The sequence below is a fragment of the Dreissena polymorpha genome, chromosome 5, assembly GCF_020536995.1.
Source record: "Dreissena polymorpha isolate Duluth1 chromosome 5, UMN_Dpol_1.0, whole genome shotgun sequence".
NCBI lineage: Eukaryota > Metazoa > Mollusca > Bivalvia > Myida > Dreissenidae > Dreissena > Dreissena polymorpha.
In genome coordinates this window covers 108,598,089-108,616,738 of record NC_068359.1, presented here as the reverse complement: position 1 = coordinate 108,616,738, position 18,650 = coordinate 108,598,089, and the positions used below count along the sequence as shown (strand labels likewise).

At 34.3% G+C, this 18,650-nt stretch overlaps 1 pseudogene; it reads left to right on the top strand.

Moving 5' to 3' along the window:
- LOC127831537 (cytochrome P450 4F6-like) overlaps nucleotides 1–9,788 on the top strand; it is a 36,214-nt pseudogene extending 26,426 nt beyond the window's left edge.
- Nucleotides 9,789–18,650: the final 8,862 nt, after the last annotated feature.

Genomic DNA, 18,650 nt, shown 5'->3' with positions numbered 1-18,650 from the left:
GTTTTATACATCGTTGATTATCACAAGCATTTCATTAATCCGTTCTAAATGTATGATCTCCGTCGTAAATTCGATCGTTATTTGCCATTTGTTTCAGAGCGTCACAATTTATTTTCTGTATAGTCCGCCATCTTGTTAAAATGATGTTAGCTACAGGTTCGCTAGCAACGTTAAATCGTACATGTCCTCCTAATACGCGAATGACATTTTGTTTAATTAGCATAGGTTACACTAATTGTTTCAATAATTAATTATCTTTAAGACGATTACGATCAAGATACAACTTGTTTTTTTATTTAATAACGCTTGAAAATAAATGATTTGATATAACCATGTAGCGTATATTGACAGGAGTTGACTCGAGTATTTGACCGTTAGTGTAGAAAATTCAATTTTATGCAAAAACTCTAAGTATATTTCCGTTGTTATTTATGGTTTTATCGCGAGTTAAACACGATTAATAAACATTTTATGTTTTACCCCCGCGCGTTTAACCTTGTCGATACTTTGTCACGTGACCAGTAGCTATCGAATAGCGTACATCGAAGCGCCGAGGTTATATTTTGATGTACCCACTAACGTCTTTTTTCTAATTTTTCTTTTATTTCTCGGCCGATTTTGACAAATTATATATCATTTGAAAGCCTACGTTTTGTAGTTTTCAGATAAATAAATATATATGAAGTTTTACTTCTAAGTTGGGCAGCGCGGCAAGTTATAAATTTAACTTTTGAAAATATCATACCGTTTTATAATCTATATTTACGGTAAACATAGTCGTACTCTATACAGATTTGAAGCGTTTATATTTGGAGTTCAGTTTTTGAAACTACATCTTCGGCCGAGAAATAAAAGTATAATTCACAAAATGACGTGAGTGGGTACATCAAAATGAATAACATCGGCGCTTCGATGTACGCTTATCGATAGCTGCCGGTCACGTGACAAAGTATCGACGAGCAATTTCCGATACGGTCCCGTTTCATATCCGTCTCATCTAGAGTCCGTGATATAACTGAATTATGCAGTTAATGCATAATTTCCATTAGGATAACATCGAGGTTTTCATCAAAGCGGGCATGAAAGGGCAGTGCGGCGGCTTTAAAAGGGGGCAGCGAGGCGTTACAAAAAAGGGCACGGCGCCGCGCTACGCTAAAACGACCTGGATAAAACACTATAGACTAACGTGATGGTTATTGTGCGACACTCCTGAAGAAATTTATCAATATTAAAATACACCAATCAAACCCGTACTTATCATATAAATGCAGCAAGAAGCCCCTGCTGCAAAAAATACTTCTTTTGCCTGATCACATTATCTCCGCAATTCGCATCTGCGCGCCACGCTAAAACGACCTGGATAAAACACTATAGACTAACGTGATGGTTATTGTGCGACACTCCTGAAGAAATTTATCAATATAACAAATGCACCAATCAAACCCGTACTGATCATATAAATGCAGCAAGAAGCCCCTGCTTCAAAAAATACTTCTTTTGCCTGATCACATTATCTCCGAAATTCGCATCTGCGCGCTGGTCATTTAACGCAGTTACACTTGTTGTATAATTAAACAAGATGAGCCATATGTCAGGAAGTGCGATTAGCCGCAGCGTGGAGTAGAATACCTGCCGAAGATGTCACGTCCATTATACCTACGTCGTAAAGAAATATCGAATATCATTGAATCATTTATATTTAAAGAGACTAGTTTTGCAAGGCCATTCAATTTGAGTGAAGTTTAAGGTGGGCTTTATTGATCATACTATCTAAACCGACGTGTTCAGTAAACGGTGTATGTCTTACTATATTCGTAATATTGTAGTGATGAATGGGGATGAAATGGCGAAGTCCTCGCGTTTATGTCACATTTAAAGAGACGTTACAAGTGACGCAGAAGTGATATCGTGAAAGTCATTTCCGAGGTTCCGAATAGGTTCCGTATATGGCTGATGTAAAGAGGCGTCGCAATGAAATGGAGAAAATCGTATATTATATTCAGATTATAAGAGACGTTGTTATTTTGTGCGCTTTAAGAGACGTCGATATAGTTTTATTGTGTATGGCATATTTTTGAAAATACATTTTAAAATTGCGAATGATTGTAACGACATAAGCATTCACAAGAACATTTAGATAGTTTTAGTGCATATACAAAGTCAAAATAATGTATACGGAATATAAATAATTATATAAATATACCCCCCCCCCCAATTTAAGGTAGATGTGCATTTCATATATAACCATTTAAAGTAGCACATGTTTTATGTGATAAATGTGATATATGTGGCAACAAGCGTTTATGAATATGTATATGGTTGTTGAATTTGAACGTTGGTAATTCAGTATGAATAATGGTAATTTCAAACAGGTTTTAAGTAGCTAGTCAGTCTGAGGAAATGACATGGTAAGTTTATGACATGTTTATCTTGATTACAAGGTTTGAACATTTGTCATATCAAACAAATTGATTCTAGTTGTTCAGTTTCAACAATTTTCTTGCAAAACAGGTTTATTCTGGTCCTTCAGTTTGAAATTGGTTATGCCATGCTCACGGCCATGTCAAACAGATATAGGTCATGTCAAAATATCCCGTTGAACATGATTACCCAGGTTATTTTGTTTAAACATTGGTCTATGGAGTAGCATTTGGGTCGAAAGTCAACAAGACCTACTAGATTAAAAGAGAAATGTACGTATTGTACTTCGACGTACAAAATTGTACTTCGAGGTACAGTTTTTACCGACCCTTGAGTGATAGCAAATCAGAAGACTCCTTACATCTGTTGCTTTTAGAGATATTCGGCATTGAACACTATTATTATTATTATTATTATTATTATTATTATTATTATTATTATTATTATGATTATTATTATTATTATTATTATTATTTTATTTATTTTTTATTTTTATTATTATTTTTTTAATTATTATTATTATTATTATTATTATTATTATTATTATTATTATTATTATTTATACCAAATTTTGCGACTACCGACCGCTTACTCATAGATATTGTGCGTATTTACTGAACTTTATAACTATTTATACCAAATTTTGCGACTATCGACCGCTAAGTCATAGATAGTGTGTGTATTTATTGACCTGGCGTGACGGAAGTAACCTCTGACTTATGCAAATAATGGTTATCACAAAATACGACCAAACCAGGAAGGTAATTATACATTTTTAATCCCGTAATAGTTTGGTAACTGTTTTGTTACAATATGCTTGATGACTTTAATTTGTAAAAAGGTAACCTTGATTTTTTTCAAATTGGTATATAATCTTTTTCTTTGGGGTATTTTGGGTTTTTCGATTTTGATATTTTTATTCATTTTATTTTATCATCAATTAAAAAAGAGATTTTAAACATTTATTATGATTAAATCTGATGCAAAAGCGGCGTCAGAGACGAGTGTTTTGTTATATATATAATAGAGAAGTCGCACTCATGCAAACTTTTTCATGAGAGACGTTCTTGGTAGCATCCACTTGTATTTTATATTAATGGGAAAATGAATGAAACAACCCAACACTAAAACTTCAAATAACGTGTATATCACTACATATAGTTGGCAGAGGCACAGTGGGTATTATGCAGTAACTATCGAATATGAAACGTTCGACCTTGCAAACTCTGGGCTCGCCATAGTGAATATGTAAACGGAAAACAAATAGATCCATTTGAAAAAAGGAAGTGCATTCAATTAACAACGAGTTTTCTAATGTTAAGATTGAAACATAAAAGAGTAAATAAACTAAATCAATGTTAACAGATACGCCTGATTACATTAATCTCGAACAAGAAACGAAGTCAATGTTGTTGAGGAATGCAATCCCATATGCGAATGCAACCTTCTCGAATAATCCATTTTGGTCCAATTGCGGGAAATTTCTCCTACATTTTATTGGTTGTTGTTAAAGGTCACTAAAGAACGACACCTGCGCAAGACAGCTACCTTAAATAATAAGAAATCTGAACACATTGTTTTTATTATACTCATTTAGATATTCTATACCTATTTTTGTATCATTACAATTGATAGAGATTTGGAAATACAAAATTGTTTCTTTTATGCCGATTTGTACAGAACATTTCTATCATTTGAAACATACTTTGAATTGTGTTAAAAGTGTATAAATTGTGAATATGTTAACGCCTTTTTTGACAGCTAGAAATAAGAAAACAATATCAGTGACATATGAGATGGGGACATAAGAAACGATGCAAGTATTTGTATTATGCATCATTTTATTTGACAGGATTCACGTACATGTACAAGTAGCATTATAACAATTTAATTCATATATATATGAATGAACTGTTTCAAATGGAAAACGCAACATTCTTACATAATTTTATGTTTAAAAAAATAAAACAGAACATGCTAAGATCGATTTACATTCAATATTGGGACTATTCTACAATATGTATCTTTATAAACAAACGAGATAAAATGTGCGTCTGTTCTAGACAAGCCTAGGATTTGTATTCGATTTGGTTGATATAATTTATTTTATTTCCAGACAGAGCTGGCATTATTGCCATTTAAGGCCCCGTTATTGAAACGATGCGCAAAAGATTATATTGCCGTGCTGTACCTACTGTTAACCGCGACATCTGCAAACATGCTACACGTAATACCAGTAATTGCTGGATGTTCTATATTATGATATATAATGGCGGACAGATCATGATATTTCTAAACCAAGCCCTATGTTATAATTGAAATTTAAGTACCGATATTTTTTTTACAATGTCGGTCAGGTATTCTTTGTCGTTCTGAGATCGGGCTATGACACAACTCGGGATCACGCTATCCTTTATTGAATTTATTCGCGTCAAAACTACGCATGGTGAATTCTTGCCGGTATTAAACGTTAAACCGTACATATCTTATTTAACGACGTTAACAAACTATGTGTTCTTTCAGAGAGCCACATCCTTATCTGACAGCAGTCAGTGAACTGGCCGATGTCTGGTGGGCGAGAGAAAAGTAAGGGTTCATCACTTGATATTCCCTTCCTCCCTAAATTGTCCAGCCTCGAATCTGTATCATGGTATGAAAAGTAAATAATTAAAATAGACGCCAAAAAAGTTCAGTTGCATTTTATTCGGCATACAAGTTTGACATTTTTAACGGCGTTTCAATGTTCCGTCAATATGTTTGAAATCCATATTATTTATTTCATTTGAAAGACTATTTATTATATTGCTTTTTCAGACGCCCGCTGATGTATTATGACTGGATTTTCAACATGACCGAAATGGGCGAAAATTCAAGCAGGGCTGCGATTGTGTACACAAGATAGCAGAGTACGTCATACACAAGCAAAAATCAGCATTGGTAACTGCATTAATATAGATACAGTGATTACACAGATTGATACGCTATTGTATGTAATCGTGCTTTTTTATATATTGATTCTAACAACGCAAATGAGGCCATCTAGGTGGACATGTTCATAAAAAATAATTAAAAGGGGAAAGTATTAACAAAAATAAAGAGAAAATGCATATGTAGACTTGGAAACGCTATAGTCAATTATCAATAACCATTGAACAAAAATTAATAGACTTTTTGATGAAGCTGTATATTTTGAACGTACTAGGAAATAAGAAGTGACAGTGATCACTTTCTCAATCTCAATCAATATTCCTACGGGAGAGTTTGGCCGGTCTTTCAGACCGGAAATACCTAGACTTCCTGGACATCCTGCTTACCGCTAGAGACGAACATGGATGCAGCATGCCTGATGGACATCCGTAGCGAAGTGGACACCTTCATGTTTGAAGGTACGGAGGCCCGATGTGGTTAAACGGGTCGTAATACATGCATAATAATGAAACTGAATAACCAATGTGACACCAATTACTGTTATCGAAAAAAATGTAAAAAACTTTTTTTAGTAATTGAAACCGATTTCGAGAAATTTCAGTTGAAAAACATGCAGGTCAATACAAAGTGCAGTACCTTTTGCTTATATTTAGATCCTTAGCAAGCAAATGCATACCATGTACATGCAGTATTGTCAAGATATGCAAACGAAATATTAGGTCACATTTTTGCGCGGTTATGAGCTGCTCCTTGTGTGAGGTTATACTTCGATATGAAAACAAGTTTCCGAATTACACTATATAAATTATTAAATAAGTTAATGCATACATGAAGTAAATTTACCGATATGCTGTTTGAAAAGCAGCACACGCATGTGGCGGAATCAATTCCGTAATAAGACACAAGATATAATTTCAGCATTCATACGTCGCCAGCATCTGTTTTGGAAACAATGCCAAATTTAATCATGGAAGCTGTGAATCTATTAAAACGATCGCTGATGACATTTCTGTCAATATAATTGAGATGAAATACAAGCCATGCTCTTGATTATCTATATCATAATTATGTGGGCGGGTAGGGACGGTCGCGCCATTCTTGAAGTCACCCTCTAATTGAACCAGCCGTACAGTCCCCGTTAATGCATCGACACATGATTACTGCCGAGATCCGTGGACGGAATAATTATTCAAAAACAAATTTCAGACAACGGCTTAGCGCTAATCTCATTTTCGTAATTTGAATAATTTTCTATCACCATTGTTTAGGAGCTTCGTCGGAAAACCAAATTCGTGTTTCGACGCAAACAAGTCGATTGAAATGCAAACGCTAGGGTTAATGGAAGTCAGGAACACGAGTTTCTTTTGCAGAAATATATTTTTTTATTATCATTTATTTAAATCGCGCAAACAAATATATAACAAATAAAGAAATACAAAAAATATGTATATCAATTTTGTTAAACACTTTTCTTGTGTCGGGAATCGGTAAAATCACTGATAAAGAGGGGCGAGAGAAGCCTGAAGAATGTATTCTAATAAATTCAGTTTCTGACTTTATATTACCAGCGTTTAAAAAAAGTCCAGGCCCCAACTTTACATAACTCTTAAACATGTGAAATTATTCAACTCGTTTTACGTCACATATTCACCTGAAATAAGAAAAGTCTAGTACGCAAACTTATAAATGCAGGCATATATTCACAACACATAAGCGATTATTAACCAAGAAGCTATCTACTGTGTGAAACAAAAATTCATAAAAATATTCATTATAGAAAATTTATTGCTTAAGTATAAAACAACAAACAATGGAAAATATATTGAAGCTTCATAATACATCAGTTTTCAGTATTTCTTTCCATAAAAATGGCTTTTTTCATTTTCACAGGTCATGATACCACTGCAAGTTCCATTTCCTGGACATTGTACGCGCTTGCAAAACATCCTGAATACCAGCTGCACGCGCAACAGGAAATAGACGACATTTTCCAAGACCGCGACATTGACGACATAACCTGGTGTGGTATGTAGCCCAGGTTTCAACGCACATTTATGTACGTTTTTTATAGTATCCCCAAATGAAATGTGCATGTATATATTAGACCATTCTGCTTGTACACTCAGGGCGGATCTCACACGTCTGGAGAACCTCACCATGTCTATAAAGGAGAGTCTCCGAAACTACAGTCCGGTGCCTTTCATTCAGCTCGAGTTCACACATGACTTAGAGATCGAGGGACGGAAGTTCCCAGCTGGAACTCCGGATACAGTCCAAATTTACGGCGTTCACTAAAACAGCGACGTATGGAAAAATCCCATGGAGTATCCACCTGAAAGGTTCTCCGAGGAAAATATCGCCAAGATGGACTCCTACCAGTTTGTGCCGTTTTCGGCAGAGCCAATGTAACAAAATATTGCAAATTTTCAATTTTCCATATTAGATACTTGATAAGTTATTTAGCTGATTTGTGTTCAATATCTTTTTATTGATGTCATAGTAACATTTTTTATTATTTATCTCCCTTTTTGCATGGGAGGGGAGAATATTAAATTAGTATTAATTATAAAATCACTGATAGGCGGAGTACATATATTGTGTGCACAGACATTCCAACTACATTGCACATAACGGTAAATATGGGTATTGTTTTGTATCAATATGTTTTGTTTCAATAATTTATTGGATCATACTTATAGACCAGGTGAGAAAGAAATGTAAGTTGTAGAATGTTTGCATATATTATTGTCATTACTCAAAACTTGTAATGTAAAAAGTTAATGAATATCATGTTTAAAAAATAACTCTCTTGAGTTCCGTAAAAAAAGTTATAATGCTTATTATGTATTCATCATGAGGTCAATGACCGTCCGAGTGTGGCGTATATTGTATAAATGGTATATGCTCGCGTTTTATGGCGTACATAAAATTCACTTAATGTCTGTGGTGTAAATTATAATGATAGATGTATATTAGTGAGACACTTATGGCCTTTCTTGCGTTAAAAGTCGATTTAATAAAGAAAACAAAGACATTTAGTTCTTAAATCTTATTGCAATATTGTGGGTTAGCACAGTAAGTACCAAGAGGTTATTATTTCTTTAAAATAATTGCTTTAGGTACTCACAGTGGTTCTGTTTGGTTTATAGCCAACCATAATTACTCTCTATAACGACTGTAGTTATTATAGAAGCGATAGATGATGGTGTTTTGTAACTTTATACATGGAGTGAAATGAACGGCAGGAAGTAAATTAATGTCTTGACATAAATGGGATTTGTCACAGAACAGCTAAGTGCTAATAGAGGATGGTGTGGGAATTAGGTGGGAACTACACGGCTCATTAGTTAGGTTATAAACTATGAACAATCGCATTATATATATTCATACTTTCTTAGATATCTACTAATATATCAAGGAAATCGACTATAAAATCGTTGATTATTTCAAAACAAGTTTGCAGTTTTTTTCTGTCGCAATAAAGCCCCTGCATTCGTAATAAGGCATTTCGGATTTATTATTTTGCTACGAGCCCAGTAAGGCTAGGTTTTTGAGCTCTTTTAGCGGAAACAAAAATCATAACAGCTGCAATGTATAATGCAAGGTTGACGTATTACTTGTATTCTTGATTTTTATTTGTATGGCATTATATGTATAATGATATGTCAAAACTTCCGTGCGTTGTAATAGTGAGTTATTTAATTAAAATTAAAGACAAAATATTAAAGCTATTCGTTTTTCTTAGAGATAAAACTTATTTTATTTGTACACAAGCAAGATTGATTAAAACAAGTCTTTTTTTAAACAATTCTTGATATTGTTCGTAACAAAATATAAAAATACAAACGTCATCGTTTAAATTATAATATGAATTATATCATAATTTTGATATATAACGGTACTTTATAATTAGTTATAGTTGTATATATTGCCGTATTGTTGCATGGTGGCCTCTGAATTGTTGTGCTTTTCCCCCAAACAATTTAAACTGTCATACCAATTGTGCTATAAGGTAGTTCCAATATTGTGATCAATATCAAGGTCGCTGTGGTGTAGTGGATATGGTGTCCGCCTAGCGATCGGAAGGTCATGGGTTCGATCCCCACTGCGGTAGCGTTCTTTAGATTTCCCCCATAGACACCAAGTACTGGTTCTAGTCCCAGGAAACGGACTCGAGAGCGTTTCAAAAACGCCTAAGGCTTTCTATGCAATCGAGCCTAAAATAAATATGTTTAAACTATACTAAATATTGTTTGACATTTTTATTGGCATAATTTCTAAGTATGTGTTGTTTTTAATGCCGACATTTCAAATAGCATCCAATAGCCTGTTAACGTTGCAGGAACTGTATCAGTCAGCACTTCGCCTTGAACGAGGAAAAGGTCGTTCTTGCTAGGCTCCTGAGGAGGTACACGGTTACATCTGATTTCAATAATTAAGCTGCATTGGTCGGAAATGCAATAATTAAGTTGCATCGGTCGGAAATGCAATAATTAAGCTGCATCGGTCGGAAATGCAATAATTAAGCTGCATCGGTCGGAAATGCAATAATTAAGCTGCATCGGTCGGAAATGCAATAATTAAGCTGCATCGGTCGGAAATGCAACAATTATGCTGCATCGGTCGGAAATGCAATAATTAAGCTGCATCGGTCGGAAATGCAATAATTAAGCTGCATCGGTCGGAAATGCAATAATAAAGCTGCATCGGTCGGAAATTCAATAATTAAGCTGCATCGGTCGGAAATGCAATAATAAAGCTGCATCGGTCGGAAATGCAATAATTGAGCTGCATCGGTCAGAAATGCAATAATTAAGCTGCATCGGTCGGAAATGCCATTATTAAGCTGCATCGGTCGGAAATGCAATAATTAAGCTGCATCGGTCGGTCGTTATATTTCTTTTTCACCATAGTGTGTTATGTCATGTTAAGCTACTAGTCATATGGATGTTAAGTTATTTAAAAGCTGATGGCAGACATATTACACAGAAATATTGGTCAAACATGAATACAGTTGACTAATTTAATATCGGAGGAAGAGCATTTGAACATCAACTTTGATCGTAACCACATACGTTTGCAACAAATGGAGAGAAATTACAGCGAGTCCGTTGGGATATCATTTATTTGTCTACGGAGCTTTAGTTAAATGATTCAGATATAAAGGACCATCTAATTGTATACAATGAGAATGCAATACTGCTCCAGCAGCTGGAGTTTCACTTCTTTATATTCAGACATTGACATTTGTAATATACATGTACAGCAGACCATTAAACAGCTCACAATACAATTAACATTTATTTCAACCGCCGAAAAATAAACATGAACATAATGTTCTCATAATGTTTCAAGAGCATTGATTTTCTTTCAATATAATCCGTCTTCAGAAGTTAAAATGTGATAGACGACTCAGACTTTATTATGATCTTTTCGGGAAAAACTACCTAAGCTAACGAGTTGGGCGTCTTAAATAGCTCAAATTGGGTAAATTAACTCCCTATATATTTTTAAAGCCAAAATTCAGTCTATCGAACAATTACCTTTTAAAAACTGTATTGATTTAGTATTTTTTCTTGCTATTTCCTTAAGAAATGGATTTTTAATAAAGATTGGGAAAACGTGGATATATTTAAATATAGGAAAGAAACAACTATTCTGACCAATGAGAACAAAGTTAATGATTTTATAGACGCAGCCTAGATTGAATTGCTCAATAAATTTGGTAAGGGATTCTAATCTTCCCATTGCCCTATTATTACAAACGCATTAATAAGATGTTTAATGTAACGTATATGTATTATTTTAAGACGATTTATTTGTTGCTATTTTTATAGCATTTTGAGAAAAACTCTTAATCACACTAACGTATATTTGCCGTCATTTACTAGTACATTCCATTGTTTGATAGCAAGTTCCGATGATTTCGGTCACTTAATCTAAATAGGACACAGTTGATGATTTCCCACTTCATTAAAATAGTAAAACAGTTTCCGGGCGGTTTTGCGATGTGATGATCAAACAATTATATTCTAATTAGAATAATTTTACTCGTGGAAAAAAACACTATTCACTTGAAAAGGACGTGAACATAGATAGTGGGTTCTATTCAATTTATACTGAACATGCAAAACATGTTTCGACCTATTTTGTTAAGAGGCACTCATATGTTCATGTTTTGGTGAAATCTATATATGATCACAATTGGACAAGTCAATTACGAAGAGTTTGGAATGCATTCACATAAATTTAACTGGAATTACATTAATTAATCCCATCGATCGAATTCCTTTCCAGACCATAATTACTTACTGTAATCGACGCCGATTAGTCCCTCTTATTAATTGTGTAATACAATAGATGCACAATTATAACATAAATCGCAATTATAAGAGATTTACTTTCTTTTTCATTGATGTAGCGTTAAATGTTATTATCACTGTATCATTAACCTTCGCGTTTGCATATTTGATATTTCCTTAACACGCGTAAATGGTGCGTCAATTTTTAGAATAGAGCCATTTCACATTAACGGCACATAGTTCAAAAACTTACCGGTGCAATTAATTTGCCAATGATTTTCTGGTACAGGCTTAAATTTAATTCATCGTTATTAAGTACGCTGAATAAAACATAATTACTGATCCTTCGTTGATACCTACATAACAATGCAGAACCTGGTAATCAAAACGACGTTTGTTGGGACTAATGGTGAGGAATTGTATAAAGCATCGAGCACATACCTCCAAAGAATAACAAACAAAACACAAGATGTTGTCAATAAAAAGATCTAGCACCATTTTATGTCGCAGCTGGAATTCTAGCCTAATAAGAAGGTTTTTATTTACACTATAACATCAGTATTGCGGCATCTGTACCAAACAATAGTCATAAATAAGAAAAAGCACATTTTAAGATAGATGAACTAATCTTTTCGCAACATAGCACAATACATTTAATTATACTATTGCAAACATACATTTAGATGGTTCTCTATTCGAATCGTATGATGGCAGAGCGTGAGTTAAAACTTAAATTATAATTTCAAATACAATTAAAACCCATGCATAAAGCAACAGAGATTCTTTATATTGCGTGACTAAATGATGCCGATACACGTACTTTTGCACATAATGTTTTATACGAAAAACGTACTTCTGCTTTTTATCTTGTCTATACAATAGAATATTGGGATAATTTGCTACAATTTCAGTTCAATAAAGCAAATGGTAATTTTAAGCCGCATTAAAATGTGTAATAACTGATGGCATTATCATCCAACAATTAAATTTTCATAAACATCATTAGACTCATGCCAAGCCTTTTATCGAAATGGCAAGAAACACGTTTCTGTAACTTTCATTTGGTTTCTATTGAGTTTATGTCCTAGGCTGCAAAGCATTGCTGATATTGTTCTAATACACATGTCACAAAATGTTAAATAATATTTCCATCGCGTGATTTCGATGAAAAAACAAACGTTCGTTCTGTGATGTGTGATATTTGTGTAATAAAAGTCTTTCTCCTGCGCTTCAGGCTGGTGTTCGTAAAATTGCAAAATCACGTTTGTTTTCTTACATGAAATAAGAACAAATATTTTAAAAGATGTAAGTGTATGTTTTCATTTTGATCCCATTTTCCTACATGAATAATATAAAGCCAACACAATAATTTTTGATTAATCTGGTTTGCATAAGTAGCACGAATAAACTTCACCCACATGTGGTCCAGACATGTAAGACCGCCATTGATGAAATATGAAATGCTTCTTTGTGGAAAATGATCTCGAACATTATCAGTATACATGTCAAGTTTATGTTTGTTGCCGTTTGAATTTCACTAGAATGTAAGTACTTTACCATGCGCATGTATTCTCGTTTTCTATCGCTCAACATTATACCAAAGACATATAAAGCACGTTTATATGTCTTTGATTTTACATAACAATGACAGATATGAAAATTGTGTTCATGTCTAGAAATTCAAATAATATTGCACGATAGAGCGATGATTTCACTTTTTTGTTATTTTATATTTTGTTTTGTTATTTCACACTTCAATTAAATTGTTTACCGCCGGCAACGCTTTCTTAAATTGAAAAAATCAGATTCAAATTAGTGTCATTTAAGTTGTGTAACTAGGCATTGTTTGCTGAAATAGGAACGGTGATGTTATCGCTTGAGAAAAGTTTCTATTGAGACATTCAATAAAGACTTTTATTGTACATGTTAACATGATGGAACATGACATGATATAATCTTATAAAAGCCTTATCGATATATTACATATTGTTCAACAGTGCATGTTCATATATTTTTTCAACCTTATCGTCAATCATTAAAAATGTACAAAACAATAGTACGAATGAAGTTATTTTGTTTAAAAAGCATAGCTTTCTGATATAATATCTTAATGTCACATGCTACGGAAGTCATATAAATAGAACCAATTTGGCTTCATACATATGAACTTGTGCGTATAAAGATTGTCGGAAAAGGTAATATTAAAGAGCAGGTTAAAGGGGCCGTCCAACAGATTTTGGCATATATTGAAGCTTGTCATAAAATGCTTTATATTGATAAATTTAGACATTTGAACTAAAAATCTCCAGTAAAAAAGCAAGAATACAATTCAAAAGAAGACAAAAAAGTAACCCTCAACAGGGCTCGAACCACTAAACCCTGGAGTCCTGGAGTAAAAAGTCTCCCGCCTAGACCACTCTACCATCCATGCTCATGCTTAGAGCGGATGTATTTGTTTAATCATATATGAGCAATCCTCGTAGTATACCAAATTAAAACAACAACATAACTTTCAAAATTATTAAATTGTTTCGCGTCACACGACGCTTTATAATTTTCAGGTTTTCAAATCATCAAAAGATGCATATAATAGATATTTAAGAGCATGGTAAATGGTCAGTATTACTTTTTCCTAAAAAAAATAACTAAAACGAAAATTTGCAAATCTGAAACAACTTTTTTAATTTTGTCAATTTACCAAAACGTTGGACGGCCCCTTGAGGTGAATCTGCTTACATAAAGTATATTTAATGGCTTTTACAATAAGCGCAAACATGATTTGAAAGTACCAGCCCTTGGATATGAACTCATCATACAATCTACATTAAGCAAACACTTAACCTGCACAACGAGTAATGGGCACATGTTTAGGGTTACCAATAACATATCCTGGATTGCTAAACATAGAATAACAAACATTTGTTCACCATTCTTATTATTTTAGGTAGCTGTCTTATCTAGGTTTCGTTCTTTAGTGATCATTAACAACAGCGAATTAAATGAACGAGAAATTTCCCGCAATTGGACTCAAATGAATAATTTAAAAAGGTTGCTTTGGCATATGTGATAGAATTCCTCAAGTGACCTTTAACAACAGCCAATAAAAAGTAGCAGACATTTCCCGCAATTGGACTAAAATGAATAATTCAAGGAGGTTGCATTGGCATATGAGATAGAATTCCTCAAGTGACCTTTAACAACAGCCCATAAAATGTAGGAGAAATTTCCCACAATTGCATGCAAATAAATAATTCTAGAAGGTTGCATTGACGTATGCGATAGAATTCCTCATGTGACCTTTTACAACAGCCAATAAAATGTAAGAGAAATTTCCCGCAATCGGACTCAAATGAATAACTCAATGAGGTTGCATTGGCATTTGTGATAGAATTCCTCAAGTGACCTTTTACAACAGCCCATAAAATTTAAGAGACATTTTCCGCAATTGGACTCAAATGAATAATTCAAGGAGGTTGAATTGGCATATGTGATAGAATTCCTCAAGGGATCTTTAACAACAGCCAATAAAATGTAGGAGACATTTACCGCAATTGGACCCAAATGAATAATTCAAGGATGTTGTATTGGCATTTGTGATAGAATTCCTCAAGTGACCTTTAACAACAGCCAATAAAATGTTGGAGAATTCCTCAACAACTTTGACTATGTATCTTTTTCGAGATTAATGTAAAATCGGTTGTTAATCAGGCGTATCGCCCAACATTGCTTACGTTTATTTACACTTTAATGTTTCAATATTAACCTTGGAAGACTCGTTGTAAATTGAATGCACTTTTTATCAAATGGATCGATTTAATTTCAATTTACATGCTCACTAAGGCAAACCCAGAGTGTACAAGGTCGGGTACTGAATCCGGATAGTGCCATCTTTAATCTCGCCCTTCTTTTATCAAGGGCGACACACGACACACTAAGCATTGCACGATATTTTGCGCGACACACGAAGCGACCCACGATATTTTGCGCGATACACGAAGCGACGCGCGAGAATGTAGCACGAAATATCGCCCTTGTGTAGATAGCCCAAAAGGCGATATAGCGTGGTAAATATCGCGTGTCGCTTCGTTTATCGCGCAAAATATCGTCTGTCGCTTCGTTAATCGCGAAAAATATTGTGTGTCGCTTTGAGTATCGCGCAAAATTTCGTGTCTCGCGTTCAAAGGCGACACACGCCACGCGAAGCGACACACGATATTTTGCACGATACTCAAAGCGACGCACGATATTTTGCGCGATACACGAAGCGACATGCGATATTCGTACTGTTCAAATATCGCTGTAATAATATCGCCTGTCGACTCTCGCGTTTTCAAAAACCAGGGGAGACAAAAAGGGGATATTGATAATAAATTGTTAAAAAATGCTGAAACACCGTTTTAAAAAACGCGGATGATCCGTATGCGGTCTGCAGGGGTCTTCGGCAACTGAAAGTAGAGCTATTTCACATAACCTATGTTCAAACAGAATAAGCGGAAAAAACTTGTTAGACATGAATGATGTTATAACTTTATTAACAGGCTCAAAGTGTTTGATATGGCTAATGTTCTACTGTATAGTCAGGAATAGCTTGTTTGATTTTACCAATGTTCAAACAAAATAACCTGGGTACTCATGTTTAACTTGACCAATTATCATACTGATTAAACAGAAATAAAGCTTCTTGACATGGCCAATGTCTGTTTTACATGGCCGTGACCATAGCGTGATCAATTTCAAACTAAATAACCAGGATAAATCTGTTTTGAATACAAGTGTTGAAAATAAATATCTAGAATCAACTTGTTTGATATGACACATTTTCAAACCGTATTATCCACGGTGCCTATACCACGTGACTTTTTAAGATCTGTGTTGGGAGAATAAAGCGCCACCCAGATAACATTTTTAAGGATGTCTTATTTAATATTTTACCAGTTTTAATGAGATAAAGTGGAGAGCCAGCTCATTCGTGAGAGTTTTCTATATGTATCATGATTTTTTTTTATTATTTTTTACAGTAAAGTGCAACCGCGCGTTTGTAATATTAGGTCCCCACAATGATCCGACATTTTTCTATCCGTTCAAACGCGCGGTTGCACTTTACTTAAAAAATACTTATTTGTTTCAAAAAATCATGATATAGAAAAACTCTATAGAAAACTCTCACGCATGAGCGGGCTCTCCACTTTATCCCATTAAAAATGAAGTATGAAATGCAAATTTGGCTTAAATTGGGGGAGGGGAATTTATTTATAATTGATTATATTCCGTATACATTATTTTAACATTGCATGTGCAATAAAACAAAATGTTCTTGATAATGCTTATGTCGTGAGCTACAATCATTCGCAATTTTAAAACATCTGTTCAAAAATGTTCCATACACTATAAAATACCGACGTCTAAGTGGTTGACTTTTTACTCCAGGACTCCAGGCGGCAGTGGTTCGAGCCCTGCAGAGGGTTACCTTTTTTTCTTTTTTTAATTTTATTATTGATTTTTAACTGGAGCTTTTTATATCCAATGTTTCCATTTATCAATATAAAGCATTTAATGACAAACTTCAAAACCTGCCAAAATCTGTGAAAAGGCCCCTTTAAAGCTCACAAAATAACGATGTCTCTTTTAATCTGAATATACGATACGATTTTCTACATTTCATTGAGACGTCTCTTAAAATTACACATATACCAATACGGAACCTATTCGGAACCTCGGATATGCCTTTCGTGATTTCACTCCTGCGTCTCTTGTAACGTCTCTTAAAAAGGGACATAACCGTGAGGACTTTCGCCATTTGAAATAAAATATTACGAATATAGTAAGACATACGCCGTTTACTTAACAAGACAGTGTAGAGAGTATGATCAATAAAGCCCGCCTTAAACTTCACTCGAATTGCACTGCCTGGCAAAACGAGTCTCTTGAAATATAAATGATTCAATGTCAGATATCCGATATTTCTTTACGATGTCGATATAGTGAACGTGACATATCCAGCAGGTTTTATATTCCACGCTGCGGCTTATCGCATTGCCTGACATTTGACTCACCCGGTAAAATAAAAAAATGTAACTGCGTTAAATAACCAAGCGCAGATGCGGATTGCGGAGATAATGTGATCAGGGAAAAGAAGTGTCTTTTGCAGCTGGTACTTTCTGCTGCATTTATATGATCAGTACAGCTTTAATTGGTGCATTTTTAAGATTGATAAATGTCTTCAGGGGCGTCGCACAATAAGCATCGCGTAAGGGAAGATGGATTGATTCATGTTCATTTACATGTACAATTACATATGATAATGCTGTCTTATACATAAACATAGGGTTTTAAAAGGTCTTTGAATCTACATCAATTGGAATTGAGAGAGAGTAAAGATAAACACAGTCTCTTAATTGAATAAATAGTTTCTATAACCAAATGCAGCAATCGATGTTATTTTATGGTTCTACCTCGTGCGAAAGCAGCATGCAATACTTCGGTGGCGTTCGGTTTAACTAGCTTGTGCGCAAACATCCTGAAATACCCCGGTGCCGTTTGATGGTACTAGCTAATTTGAAGGCATCCGGGATTTCACGATAGGGGTAGATGGAGCTAGCAAGTGGGAAACAATCCTTCTTTAACAGAACAAACCTATGCAAGACAGAAACCTCTTTCCTCCAACTCAAAAGACGACCGCACATAACCAATAGATAAGTATGAAACTTTCAAAAACGACCCTTGGTATTCGATGACTGCGTATCAGACACCAATTATCCAACTATTGGTGCATGTTCCTACATTTATATTTTGGTAAAAGATAATGTTTGAAACGTTGCCATAATTTTTTATTGAAAATATGTAAATAATTCAGCGCGTAATACCTCCATAACATCGTATTATTTTTGTTGATTTTGAATTGTTACCGTTTTGAAAATTATTTCGTTAATTTAACGGTTGTCAGTTATTCGACGTGCACAATTAATTGACAAGCCATAGATATTCCATCGCGTCGTACAA